This window comes from Etheostoma spectabile, chromosome 12 (genome assembly GCF_008692095.1).
Source record: "Etheostoma spectabile isolate EspeVRDwgs_2016 chromosome 12, UIUC_Espe_1.0, whole genome shotgun sequence".
NCBI lineage: Eukaryota > Metazoa > Chordata > Actinopteri > Perciformes > Percidae > Etheostoma > Etheostoma spectabile.
The window spans coordinates 8,478,957-8,492,683 of NC_045744.1; the positions used below are offsets into that span (position 1 = coordinate 8,478,957).

At 37.1% G+C, this 13,727-nt stretch overlaps 1 long non-coding RNA gene across 1 annotated transcript; it reads left to right on the forward strand.

The window, feature by feature from the left end:
• Positions 1-855: 855 nt before the first annotated feature.
• Positions 856-11,606, forward strand: LOC116699119 (uncharacterized). The gene is made up of 3 exons (XR_004334371.1): positions 856-1,096; positions 4,264-4,269; positions 11,594-11,606. It is a non-coding gene; the product is annotated as an uncharacterized LOC116699119 (long non-coding RNA).
• The last annotated feature ends 2,121 nt before the right edge of the window (positions 11,607-13,727 follow it).

The window sequence follows — 13,727 nt, forward strand, 5'->3', positions numbered from 1 at the left end:
TTCTCCAGAATCCCTAAATTACATTCAGCTATAAATATGATCATTTTTTAACTTCATCGTTCATTTTGTAGCTATAATCTTACTTCCATTTCACTTTGGTTATAGCTGTCTGTCACTTCTATGATGCCAGTTTCATGGTTCAAATCTGTTGGAGCATTGGGCACTGGCTTCTATTTCCCATCAGCAATGAATTAAAAACGCATTGTTTGAGTGATAACTGCAGGATCCTCGAAAATAGATTACATTTTATACTGCACTTTGCCTTGTGGTGAAAACACACCACGTACAGTATCTGGTGACCATAGCAATGGTCTGACTAAGATGGTCTTACAAACCAATTATTTGAAAGTTTGAGCAGTTCCATTACAAAACTACTTGGAATAATAAAAAAGTGGATGCTAAACACTCAGTGGATATTGTGTTTTTTGTTGCTTGTTCTGATAGACGTCATGACACATTTCAGACACAACAAGGTCATAAGGAAAGTAAAGGTGATATTACATTTTGAGATGATATGAGGCCAAAATGGATTGAAAAATCACTGCAAAATAAATGTTTCATCTTATTTTACAAGGTAATATGAATAGGGGTTTTCTTAAGACACAATTTTGTTAAATTAAAAATAATAAAGTAGATTGTACGTAGACTTATTTTCTTTCTCAGCCTTTCTTTTTTTCCATTTCTCTTATCTGAATTACTCATGACGTAAATTAAGTACATACGTTTGCCCTTCAGATGAGCACAACAATATTCCACCAACGCACACTCACACGTAATAGATTAGATTAGATTCAACTTGTCATTGCGCAGACTGCAAGTACAAAGACAACAAAATGCAGTTTGCATCCAACCAGAAGTGCAAAAATAGCAGAAAAGTGCAATGTGAAATACAAAGTATAGACAGGTGGTGCACAGACAGGATAATAAATATAATGCAGTGTCGACAGTAGTATACAGTTGGTTTACAGATGGTGGTTTAGAGTAATATAAATTTAACATAAATATGTGTAGTGTATTAGCAGTTACCTTATAAGAGCAGAATAATAATGGCTATGTAATTTAAACAATGTATGAACAACATGTACAGATGTGTGCAGTAACCTTTTAGCAGTAACCTTATAATAGTAATAAGAATAATCTGGATATGTGCAGTGTTTTAACAGAATATATTGTGAGAAAAACAGAATAAATATGGATATTCAGTATGGACCACATAAACAAAAAGGAACAGTATGTACAGCTATGTGCAGTATGCAATAACGTGCAAAATATTTTTTAATAGATAGATAGATAGATAGATAGATATTTATTGATCCCAAAAAATGGGAAATTACAGTGTTACAGCAGCACACAAAATATACATACATACAATATACATGAAATAATAATAACAAAATATAAGAATAAAAATATAAGAATGTAAGAACAAATATTTAAGTATATACAAGATGGGAAAAAACAAGCAAAAATGTGCAGCTTTTGTAAATATAAGTATGCTAAAATAAATAAATAAATAAATAAATAAATAAAAAAATGTAAATGACCCAGTCGTGCCGGTTGCCCTTATTGTAATATGCCCTTATTGTAATATAAATAAATAATAAATAAATAAATAAATAAATAAATGAGTGAGCAATTTGTGTGCTGCAACATCAAAAGTGGTTAGTTACTCAACCTTTGCTCTGGATACTTCACCTGCTTTCCTTGGGATGGGCATGAAGGTGGTAGACATTAACTTCTAGAATGTACCACGAAAGCATGCAGCAAACAACTGTGCATCACTGTAAGAGTAACACAATCCATCCTGTGAGAGGATTGAAAAATTCTTGGCCTTTAGGGGGACATTTTGCTGTCTCAGTTGGGATGTAAAGATACGCTATTCGGGAAGAGGAGGATGATATATTGTCATCACTTGTCACTCTTCACAGATGCCAACTTGTATCCTCTTGCACCTCCGGTCAATATGAAGAGTATATGGTGGCCGATTAGTTCAGTTGGTGGAGCGGGTGCACATATGTGGAGGTGTAATCCTCAACGCCAAAGGTCAAGTGTGACAGTTTACTGCATGTCTTCCCCCCTCTCTCTCCCCTTTCGCGTCTCAACTTCCCTATCCATTAAAAACAGAAATGCCCAAAAACGATATTTAAACAAGTGAAGAGAAAATGGGGCAAAGTTTACATGAAAGGAGGATCTGCCTTTGGTCTCCCTAAAATAAAAAGGCATATCATTGCTTTCAAGTTTAGACTTCTTATTAAGGAAAACAAAGGGAAAAGTCAACAGCATTGACAGTAAACAGTGGTACCTTGAACTCAAAATACAATTAGATACATCCTGCACCATATGTATAATTTGGCAATTATGCATGCATTACAGTTTTATTTACATTGGTAAATATGGCCACTAGGCTTGCTCATTTTACATTGAATTTTAAATCTGCACACTATACAAATGATTTAATGAATATTAATGAACTACATAAATCATTATAAAACTGTTTCTTAGTATCAAGTGGAGTTCTTTTCCTTTACCTTGTGTCTATAGTTCCTCTAGGCATCACACACATCAGAGTAGTCCCTTCTTTCCTAATTAAAAACTCGCCTTAATTCTTTAGATTTGCATGTGTTTCAAATACACTTGAGTGAATTAATGTTTGTTGATACAGTATGAGTTCTGTTTGATTAGAGAGCTGTCCTCCAGATCAGGTTAAATAGAAGTAATTCTTTCAAATGAAATTCTAAATACGCGTGTTATTTGTCGATATGACTTTTTTTGGGCTATTTTCTGCTGCGTAACACATTTTGAATTGTGCTTAACAACAAATACAATTGAAGTCAAGTGGAGAACAACATCAACAACATCAACATTTGGGCTTTCCCTCATTTATTCAAATGCAGAAATAGAAACATGTCAAACTCTAACATTAGAAATGGTCAAACAATACAGACAATCCACAGACTATTGTATTCAAAAATCAATTAGGGCTGTAACCCTGGAGATTTAACAAAGGCAGCATTAGACTGTCTCTGGTAACAAACATGTTTCCCTTGCTGAGTTTTACTGCCATGCTTCGTTAGAGACACAAGCTACCGCCTTTGTTAGCGCTGCGCCATGCCAAGTTTTCTACATGCCACAGTGAGGAGAATCCCAACATTGTTGTGTAGGCTTGACAGGGAGCCAAATCAGTGACCTACTCTTGAAAGACAGGACATGTTAAAGGTTTGATTCTCATTGAAGTAAATGAATCAATTGGGAACAATCTGTCCGTGAAACAGTGTTTAAACCTTTGACAAAGAGAGGAAAAACAAGTTGCTACTGTAAGATATAATCGTGCAATCATGCAAGAGGATGGCTGCTAGCATGTGCATGCATCCAGCATGCATGGGACCAGAATTGTTTTCCAGGGAGTAGGATGATTTTTTTTCTACACAGCACATGTAGAAAACTCCCAGTGATAACAGTCCCCAGGTTTGGCACAACAGACCTGTAAGTGAATGCATTAGTTACATGTTGTAACTCTAGTTCTATGAGTTAATGTGGTTTCCATCAAAAAACAAAATATAGACATTTCAAACTATAATTGACAAGTGTTAATTGCATCAATAATTGAAACAAACATAAGTAAAGAAAGTTAACAAAGATCAACAAAAGAAATTTCATGATAAATAATTACATATCATCAGGGAGAGGCTGCAGATCATTAATTATTGCAACCAGGATCTTGCAGTTGTTATTATTGCAGCCCAAAATTAATGTACAGTTAATTGTCTGAAAGACTGTAATGTAATGTGTGATCTTTTGTGTGAGATTGACTCAACTGACTGCAATGGAGTAAGCTGTCAATCATCACTCACTCTTTTTCTAAGCCTACACACTTCACAAGAATTTTTTTGCAAGAATCCCTGCATGTTGCTGCTGCTCCTGTTGTACATAATCAGCCCCACCTTTACAGTAGGCCCTGACTCTAGTTTTCCTGCAGGGGAAGATTTGGTTATAGTCATTCCCAATCTCCCTGTGTGCAGCTTCAAGTGCATACTGCAGGGCATGATGACACAGAGCCTTAATGCTAAACATTGACTGCATGTACTCACTTCTCACATATTGATAAAACATTTCCCTGTGACTCATTTGTTTCAGTCTGAAACAAAGTCTGAGCAAATCTTTTGGTCTGATAAACACACACACAAACTTTCTCTTTCTTGCACTGTCCCTTTCTCGTTGTGTTTCTCCCCGTCTGTCTCTCAGAAGCACTTAAAAGACCTTGAGATTGTAGTGCTGTTGGACAAAAACAACTTGACAAGATCCCAATGTTTTCTGCTGTGGGGAGAGGTCACATTCCTTGTAAGCTTCATTACTCCTATTCAATCATCCAGAGAGTATACTCAGATTTTCTACTTGGCCTAACTTGAGCAAAAGGCAGAATTACTGTGGAACAAGTATGGAGCTAAAAAAACCCGATGTATCCTTTTTAATTAGGTCATGTTTTTGAAATACCTAACCACATCAAACCTTTAAAAAGCGGGCAGTTGCTTCAAGAATCAGTTACAAACACCCCACTGTGATTAGAACATTAATAACAAGAAGAAAAAACTATGATTTTGTTTGACCTGGCAGTGTGTGGTAGCAGTTTGAGTGAGGGCACCCTACTTAGCAACTCACAGTCACCACAGTGCCAGGGAGTTCCCCTTAGTAGAGAATCCTGGTCCTAAATCATTCTGCCATTTACTGCCACTTAATTCTTAGCAGATGAGGTACAGTGTGGCCATTGTGCCCTTTGATAGGGGCAGCCATCAAAAGGCTGGAAAGGCTCAACCTAATTTACAAAGCATTAAGATGCAAACCATATGTGCACAGATGCAACCACTGATGACTATGGGGGCTCAGCTTGTAATTCCATACATAGAACAGATAACTATTGTTGTCTGTTCTGCATTGTATAGTCTTGCAGTCTCCACTGTGTTCCTGATCTGCAGGAACAGATCCAGATATTGTATCAACAATATGATATTCACCTTAATAGATTACCTTGCCTGAATAACACTCCAAACTCATGCCATGTGACAGTACCTCATGTCATGAGGGGCCTTTATGGGAAAATCGCATCATCTTCAGCATAAGTCATCACCTGCTGGGGATTTAGTTTTAAGACCCCATTTCTCTCTCTCTCTCTCTCTCTCTCTCTCTCTCTCTCTCTCTCTCTCTCTCTCTCTCTCTCTCTTCTGTCTCACACATTAATTTTGACTTCAAAGAGATTCAGTGGTTTGATAACAATTTTTCATTGCCAATACTGTTATAGAGCTGCAGAAAAAAATGCATATAAACATTGACGACAACAAATGGAGGGCTCTAGATATACAAAAACTATCAGCACTCCAACCGCACTGCTCAGAACACAGCAACATTTCAGTGTGTTCACTCAGCTGGAAAATGGCAAACAATCCACTGGATTCTCTCACTCTAACACAGACATTTTCACAAAGATTCGCCCCTGTTGCATAGTTCATAAGATGTGACAAACACACATACTGTATATATAACGTTTGTAATATCCTATCAGACAGACTTGCATTGCAGAGTTATTTTAAACTGAAGGATGACCTGTCTATCTAAGTATGCCACGTCTTAATTTCAGTCCCCTTGTGAACTGAGTATGCCATTTGGGCCCCTGCTCTTCCTGGAAAAAGTCTCGGCAAGCTTGTCCCTGTTCCATCTAGTTTGTGAATTACCGCCCAGTGAGCAAAGATAATAAATATCTTGCTTTCACAGCAACTAAGCACCGTTGAGTAATTTTGTCTACATCTTTCCCTTTTTTAATTTCAGCAGAGGGCAGGCGCATTAGAGGGGAACAAATTGGTCTGTGTTGTGGGAGAGCCAGTGTGTGAGCAAATACTGATACTGTAGTTTCCGGGACCTCGACAGTATCCACAAACATCCAGCCTCTTGTTACATGCCACCAAGGAATTTAAACTTTTAACTTTTCAGTTTGGCACTTTCTGTGATTGATGTTCAGAGTAATTCTAAATTAGTACACGTCACAATTGGTGACAGTGAGCAACAAATACCCATTTGTGTGATAGGGAGTGACTGGCTTTCTGAAATTTCTACAATTTTCTGAAGAGCAGTTTTGGAAGAGGTATTCAGAAGTACCACAAAGTAAAAATACTCCATTAAAGGTAAAGGTTCTGCTAACTCCTTTATATACAGTTCAGTAGTCCAGGTTCCCAAAGGTCAATGCCTGCAAAAAAAGAATCAGAGGTTATGAGATGGTTATGGAAATGGTTATATAGAAAAAAAGGCATTTTGATTCATTTTTAAACTTTTCCTGAAATATTGGAGAGGTCTACAACCCGTTCTCTTTGAGAGTGCTGACTAATTAAAAGGCTTTCAGCTTGTTAGGCCAACTCAGAGAAGCCACTGAGTGAACACTGCTACACAGTCCTTTATTGCCAAGCAGCCCCAAGGCCATGCACATTTTGTAATCCATTTTGAAGCACAGAAAAGATATAAAGGTAGTTTTTGTATTTTTTTGTGGACATCAGGTTTTAAATCATGTATTATAATGGTTGGATGGAGGTTGACGTCGAATAAAAAATAAGAAAAACACATGAGAGAGGGCTTTCAGTTTCTTGCATGCTCAGTGCCTTAGATTAGGTTGGATTGTCATCCGCCTCTAGTAAGCAGAACTGACGGATTCAAACTGATATTCATCACCCAGTTCACAATCTGTAGGCTAACAATTCCCCCTGTATTGACACATTGTTGTTTAAAGTTTAGCTCACAAATGATTATCCTTATGACGCCATTACAGATGGCAGACAGAATAAAAAATTAAGCTTTTGTTTTATTTTTTTATTTTTTCAGATTTAAACAAAATCTATTTTGGGCAGAGAAATAACTTGATTTTTGAGTTGTGTTTGACAATACCTGTAAGAAATGCACATACATTCTATTGCAGCAGCCTCAAGACAGACAGTTAGTGACTAGCTGGGGAAGATAGCATTTAGAAGTTAAATAGTCAGTAAATACGGTTTGTTAAGATCTATGCTCTCCATTTCAACTTTATAAGGTGACAATACTGTAAGTCAATATTGGGTTTTCAGCTTGTTCTACTGCCCTCAAGTGGCCAAAGAATTCAATTAATGGAAGTGTAAATGAACAAAATTGGCATTTATAATGTATTTGTTCTCCTTCTGCATAGCTCTGGAACCTCTTTGTTCAACACCGCTATAGATGCTTCTATGACCTTTAACCAAAAACCGTGGCATTTTTACCATACGTTTGTTACATTTAGATGGAACTGCACGCCACATGCCTCCACCAGAAACACCTAAGAAGCTGCTGATCATAACTTTAAACTTTGACAAAAGATGTAGCTAAATGGCTGTTGGTGTTTGGTTGGTATACTTGTCAAGTAATGCTTAAGGATAACCACAGTGTACACAAGCTCCAAAAACACTTGTGTATGTGTCATTCTGACACATGTAGACAGAATGAACACAGTCTTCTCATTACCAAGCCTTTGTGGAGACAAGCTGTCAGGCTGAAACCCACAGGAGCCTACTGCAGATGCTGCAAACCATCAGCCTCAACTCTCAAAGCGAAGGAAATGGGATGTCTGCTAGCATCAGCATTAGAGGGAAAAGAAAATATTTACGGGGAAAGCATTCAAACTGAATTTCTGATTATAAACCAACTCTTCCGCAAGGTGTTAGTCCATTGGGTTCAGTTTGAGTTTACAATCTGCTGTCAGTGGAAAGATTTAACTATCTCGCTAATATGGCTGAACTGAATAATATTTATATCACAACCATCAGTTTGCATCACCACCAGTCATTATTATGAGGAAAAAAACACATTGGTGCTACACCTATTGTAGAGACAGAGAGAGAGAGAGAGAGAGAGAGCAATAGAAAGAGAAATCCACCAAGATACCCACTGACAACTCCTGTATTGACCAATGATCAATATGTTATTATTATGAGTTGTAGAGCTTGCCTCACTATTTATATTGATCCAGATGTCAAGAGGCTGTTGTTTAGGCCAAGGTCAGCCAATTAAATACAAATCCCTATGAATAAAGTTGAAATGTGACAATACAGAAAAGAGAGTTGTATGGTCTATAACCAAGATAATGATTATTCAGAAGCATTGGTATGATCACAATAAATCAGCCCTAACATCAACTTTTTTCATGCCAACTGGCAACATATTAAAATATGTATACTAGGCCTACAGAATACTCATGTCACAAATCAATAATACTTAACATGTTGTTATACTACAGGCCTACAGCCTGTGGCATTTTACACTGCATCACCATAGCCAAGCGGCTAACAGACCTTTTCTCTATACAGTCTTACTTGGTTATAGTCATGCATCTCTCGACAAAAGCGCATGGTTGAATTTCAGCCTAACGTTGTTAAAACCGAGAAGCTAATATTATTAATGAGAGGAATAAGTTAGCCAAGTGTTTAAATGCTATAGCTACAAAAAAGTGTATAGAATTAGCTTAGGTCAGGTGATTGGGACGCCTAGCGGAGCTGCAGTAGACTAGTGGCTAGCCTCCTGTGACTACACAGCACTTGACACTAAAAATGGCCATGCCACTAATTATGCAAAACAGTAGGCTACGCCTGAATATGATTTAAACAGGTGAGTTTTAAAAAAAATTCTCTCCCCCACTATGTCTTTAACCTTTATTCATTCAGTAATGGTCTACTGAGATGCAGCCTCTCTTTTGCAGGAACACATTCATACCATAACGGTCTAGGATTCATACAGTTCCACATTCATACCTGGAAGCTGCCCAGTAACGCAGTCTACTGGGCAGTCCCCACTGAGCAGCTCCAATGGAGCAGTTGGAGGTTAAGGGCCTTGCTCAAGGGCACCTCAGTAGTGGTAATGCCTTTCACTTTTCTATAGATTTTCCTGGCGGTCTGGATTAAACAAAGACCTTCTGTCACAGCCGCTACCTTTAGGCACCACTGATGCTGTCAAAGGGGTGAACATTACTAATCTATCCAAACCGTTTATATTAGTTGAAATATACGGTACTAGATTATATAGTTCCATTTGGCATTTAACTGGGGTAATGGGAGCTGGGACCGATAACGACGAGTCTACTGGTGCATCCAACCCGGCACTCCATGCCGGCAGTGTCTCGGTGACGGAAGACCGAAAACACAGAACACTCGATAACGTTAAGACTGAGCTGAATCATTTCCTAACTAGATACTTTGTTTCAACATCTGTCAGGACTGTAGATGGACATTAAACCAAAGACCTTATAGTGAACAGCTAAGCTGCAGATACGACCTGTGGATTAGCGCATGTCTGAGCTACAGATTAGCTCATTAGCTAGCTACGTAACTATTGTAATACATTCCATTTTATTGAATGTCTTGTCATTTTTTTTCTCTTTCTACCCAGTTCTCACGGGCAGGTCTGACCTATTAACATTTTTAAACCCTGACCTGTTGTCTCGTGTCCATTATTTGAGGGAGCAACAGGCTAAAGAATTCTCCATTGAGACTGTAGAGAAGTTGAACCTGGAGCACGAAAACAGAACGGCAAATGGTGAGTACCACACACTGATGGTGTGCAGAAACAGCAACTCTCTTTTAGCTTGAATGTGTGTGTTTTGTGGCAGCACCTTTTGTGGAGTTTAAATTGTTTATGCATCATGTGTTGTTGTCTGACTTGTTGATGTTTTATTCTGCTGTAGATTCTATATGAAGTGTTGAGCTATTTAATTTTTGTGGCTTTATCATGCTTTTTGCACCTGCCATTGTGTCCATGGACCTTTTTTTTTGTTCGTCATTTTCGTTTAATTGTCTGAGTTTTGTGCTATTTTCTAGTTAATTTTAATACAGCAACATTAATGAAGGTGGCTGTATATTTATAATCAGTATGCCCAAGCAGCAAAGCGCCATTAAAATTGAATTTATGTTGGTTATGGCTATGATGTTGTTCCACTACTGTGCACGTTGACCTTCAGTGCTATTTATTTGACATTCTTTATGTGTTATATAATTATTTGACAGTGATATCATAGTAATGTTTACACAGAGTACATTTAAACTGACCTACTTGTGACTTTTATCTAAGAACATTGTGCTGGAGTAAATATACTCTTTCTTTCTTGCCCTGCTTGTCATTGTGCAAAACACCTTTAATGGGCATCATAGCTAAAAGGGAATAGAATTACTTATTTATACCAGAAGTGTTGCAAAGTTGCACTGTGACAAAGCCTCAAACACCCTTTATTCCTCTGTCTTCATCTACTTTGAGTCTGTAATGTCACACAAGCTCCCAAATGACCAAGTCCAGCAGAACCTTAAGTGTCATCGACACTCTCTGTTCCATCCTGCTGGGTTGGTCACTGTGGTAAAAGGAACCTCCCTAACATCAACTTCTTGTTTTAGAGCAGAATTACAAACCTCAGACACTACAGAGCATCACCTTATGATGCTGTCAATAGACTTGGGGTTATATCCTCTATGAAGAGTTTCGAGAAGGGCAAATCCTAAGGACGGTGTAATAAAATGGGGGAAACCAAAGTACTTACACAGAACCATTTGAAGGACAATTTAAGTTGATTAGAAAAATTACAATCAGCACAGGCTGTTGGACAATAAACAAGGCAATGTGTTTTTTGATCAGGCTTTTGTCTGCATTTAGTTGCTTTGGTATTCAAGTCTTATCCCCTTTTTCTATTTTAGTGTAAAAATCTCCCATTGAGTCTTTGTAACAAGACAGGAGGACAATTTTATAAATAAAAGTCACTCCCGTTCCCACCAATTAAATTGAATATTTTAACTATTCAACATTGATGCAGGTCTTAGTATACTGCGACTGATAAGTTAATCTCTGGTGAACAGCCATTTAACATTGCTCCTTTAACCTCAGTGCCAAGCACAACCTCTTCCCTGAACTCTGTACACCCACCCACTCTTAAATGGACACTCACTTACCAGCTCAGTGCTGGTGACATAATATTCCTCTTTATTTTCCAAAAATAGACTGATGTTGGAGTCAGGCCCAAGAAAAGAAACATATCTCTTGCTCATTTCATCTATCACCTTGCTGACAGAATGTAGCTTGGCGGACTGAAGGCTTTGCATGAACTGCCCACAGGGCAACAGATGTCCTGAGCTCCAGACTATCAAGCCAATGATTGAACAACAGAAAACACCAAAGGCAAACTAACCAGAAAGAGTAAAACAATTGACCACACAATATCTGATGGTGAAATGGGCATTCCACTGATTTCACAATCATCATGGGGTTCTCTGTACTTCCGTCAGTGAAAACAGTAATATAAAAGGCTTCTACATGAATCTCAAAAGTCTGAGGGAATAAACCTCATGATGTCATCTGATGTATCTCAGTTTGGGCTTGAAATTTAGCCTGCTATTGTGATGCATTATGAAAAGTTTAGGATTCCGTGTTTTTAGAACTTGACCCGTACTAGGGATTTAAAATTAAGGAAATTATTCAAGTGCAATATAAGTACAATTATGACTGGAATATTATAAATAGGTGTATGAACTGCAAAAATTAGTAGTGGCATTGTAAAACTGGCTACCAATCTAAGAGAATATTATAGCATTTTTCAGAATCCGTCTCTCACCTTCTTTTTTATTTCAACATTATACTTTGCACATGGTCTGCAGTATATTCAGATGTACTTAATTCATATTGTCTTTAAACAACTACCACTTTATGTGTAGTAGTAAGTGGAGTATGTAGGGTTTCAGTGTTCATGCATTGTTTACAGTAAAGATTTTTATCCCCAGGTCAGAATACAGGAGCTCCACTTCTAGAAAAATACAAGCCCTGCAACACATCTATTTAATATAGTTGGTTCTTATTATTTTGTATGCATTATTGTTTGTCTGGATGATAATGTGTCAGTAACTGTCAGATGTGAAAAAAACTAAAACAAACTTTGAAACATGTCAAAAAGAATTCATGCATTTACGAGTTCATCGTCATGAGAGAGAAAAACATAATTCCTCTTAAAACGAGATATTTAAGAAACCGTTTTGAAATGATTGACAGTATATGTTATGAACACCTAGTGTTGCACGATACTGACAAAAAGAAATATTTTGATATTGATTATGAAAATTTCAATATCAATTAATTTCAACATTTTTAAACATGTAAAATTACAAAAAGTTACTGGAAAATGCTACAAAATAGATTCATACAATTTTTTTTCTTACAAAATAAGGTTTATTTCAACTGGACCAACATGAATAAAAATAAATAAGGACCATGTCTACAGAACAAGACATGTTGTGCTGGTTGTACAGTATAAAATATATAAAAAGAACAAGACACTACTTTTCTTTTGCTTCTCTGATTCGTTCCATTTTTGTCTCTATTTCTTTACTTACACTGTCACTCTCTTGAAATATGCACACACGTGGTACACTCCATAGGGTTTGTCACGTAGTGGCTCCGTGTGCTGATGTGTACTAACGTGTGCATGTGTCACGGTAATTGGCCAATGAAAGAGGATCATTATAGCGTTTCAATCAGGCTGTAACTTAAACACAACTAAGCCACACAGCCAACAGACGGGACGCAGCGCTCCACAAAATAAACAATTTATTGCATATTATTGTGACACTTTCAATATATTGCGATGACGATATTGAGTCGATATAAACTATATCTTGCACCCCTAGATATAATATTACGCAATGTTATCATATATATATATCATTTTGTATTATAAAATATCTACTGTAATTATGGATATAATAAATAAATGATATATATATATATATATATCTTTTTTGTATATTGATAAAATATCCTATCCTGTAAATATCATGGATATAAATAAATAATGTATATTATTATGAAAACAAATCACTAAGTGTTTTATTTTTTGAAATTATTTTCCTTTGACATACTTGCATATTTTCACCCCTACAAGATGAATAACCCTGCTGTTTCTTAAAATGATGCAGGCGCAGTGTTGTGCCTCAGGATGGTGCCAGTGTACTTTGAAAGACAGAGACCTCCGCCACCTACAGATCCACAGCTTTAAATTGTAAGTGACAAGTCTAGTGGCATTATATAATATTAACTTAACGTTGGATGTACTGTCACAGTACAAGCTTTCTGCAGCTCTTCATATTTATATTAGTCTATTCCTCTATTAACAGAAGGATGGCTTTGCAGTTGTGTAAATATTACAACTTGTGGTGTATCAGGCTATCATTTTCTTTACACAAATGCTGTAAAGACTTTTCTTAAAATAATGGCTTGGGAGGGGTACTAGTAATAGGGTTAATAAATACTAGTGTAGCACTGTAAACTAGTGCCCATCCATTCCAATTCCTGTAGCTTGAAAAAGTCAGTTCTGTGTTGATCGAACAAGCTGTTGGTTTAGGGCATTGTTCAGTAGCTAACTGAGACACGTACAAATTTAATAAAGCAACTTTACCTTTTTCCATCCAGACACTACATCCAAGGCCATCACTATGTGACATTCTGGGAAATGAGCTTATTTGCTTTCTTGACGTAAGTTTGATTATAAGATCGATTCCACTCTCATGTGTGTAAGATAAATATGAAGCTTAGGGCTTGGTATCGCCACTGTTTGATTTGTGATTCGCAAGCTTCCAATTTAATTCAGTTAAATTTAATTCCTGCCACACATTTTTGGGCACCTGGGTAGCTCACCTGGTAGAGCGCGCACTCACATACAG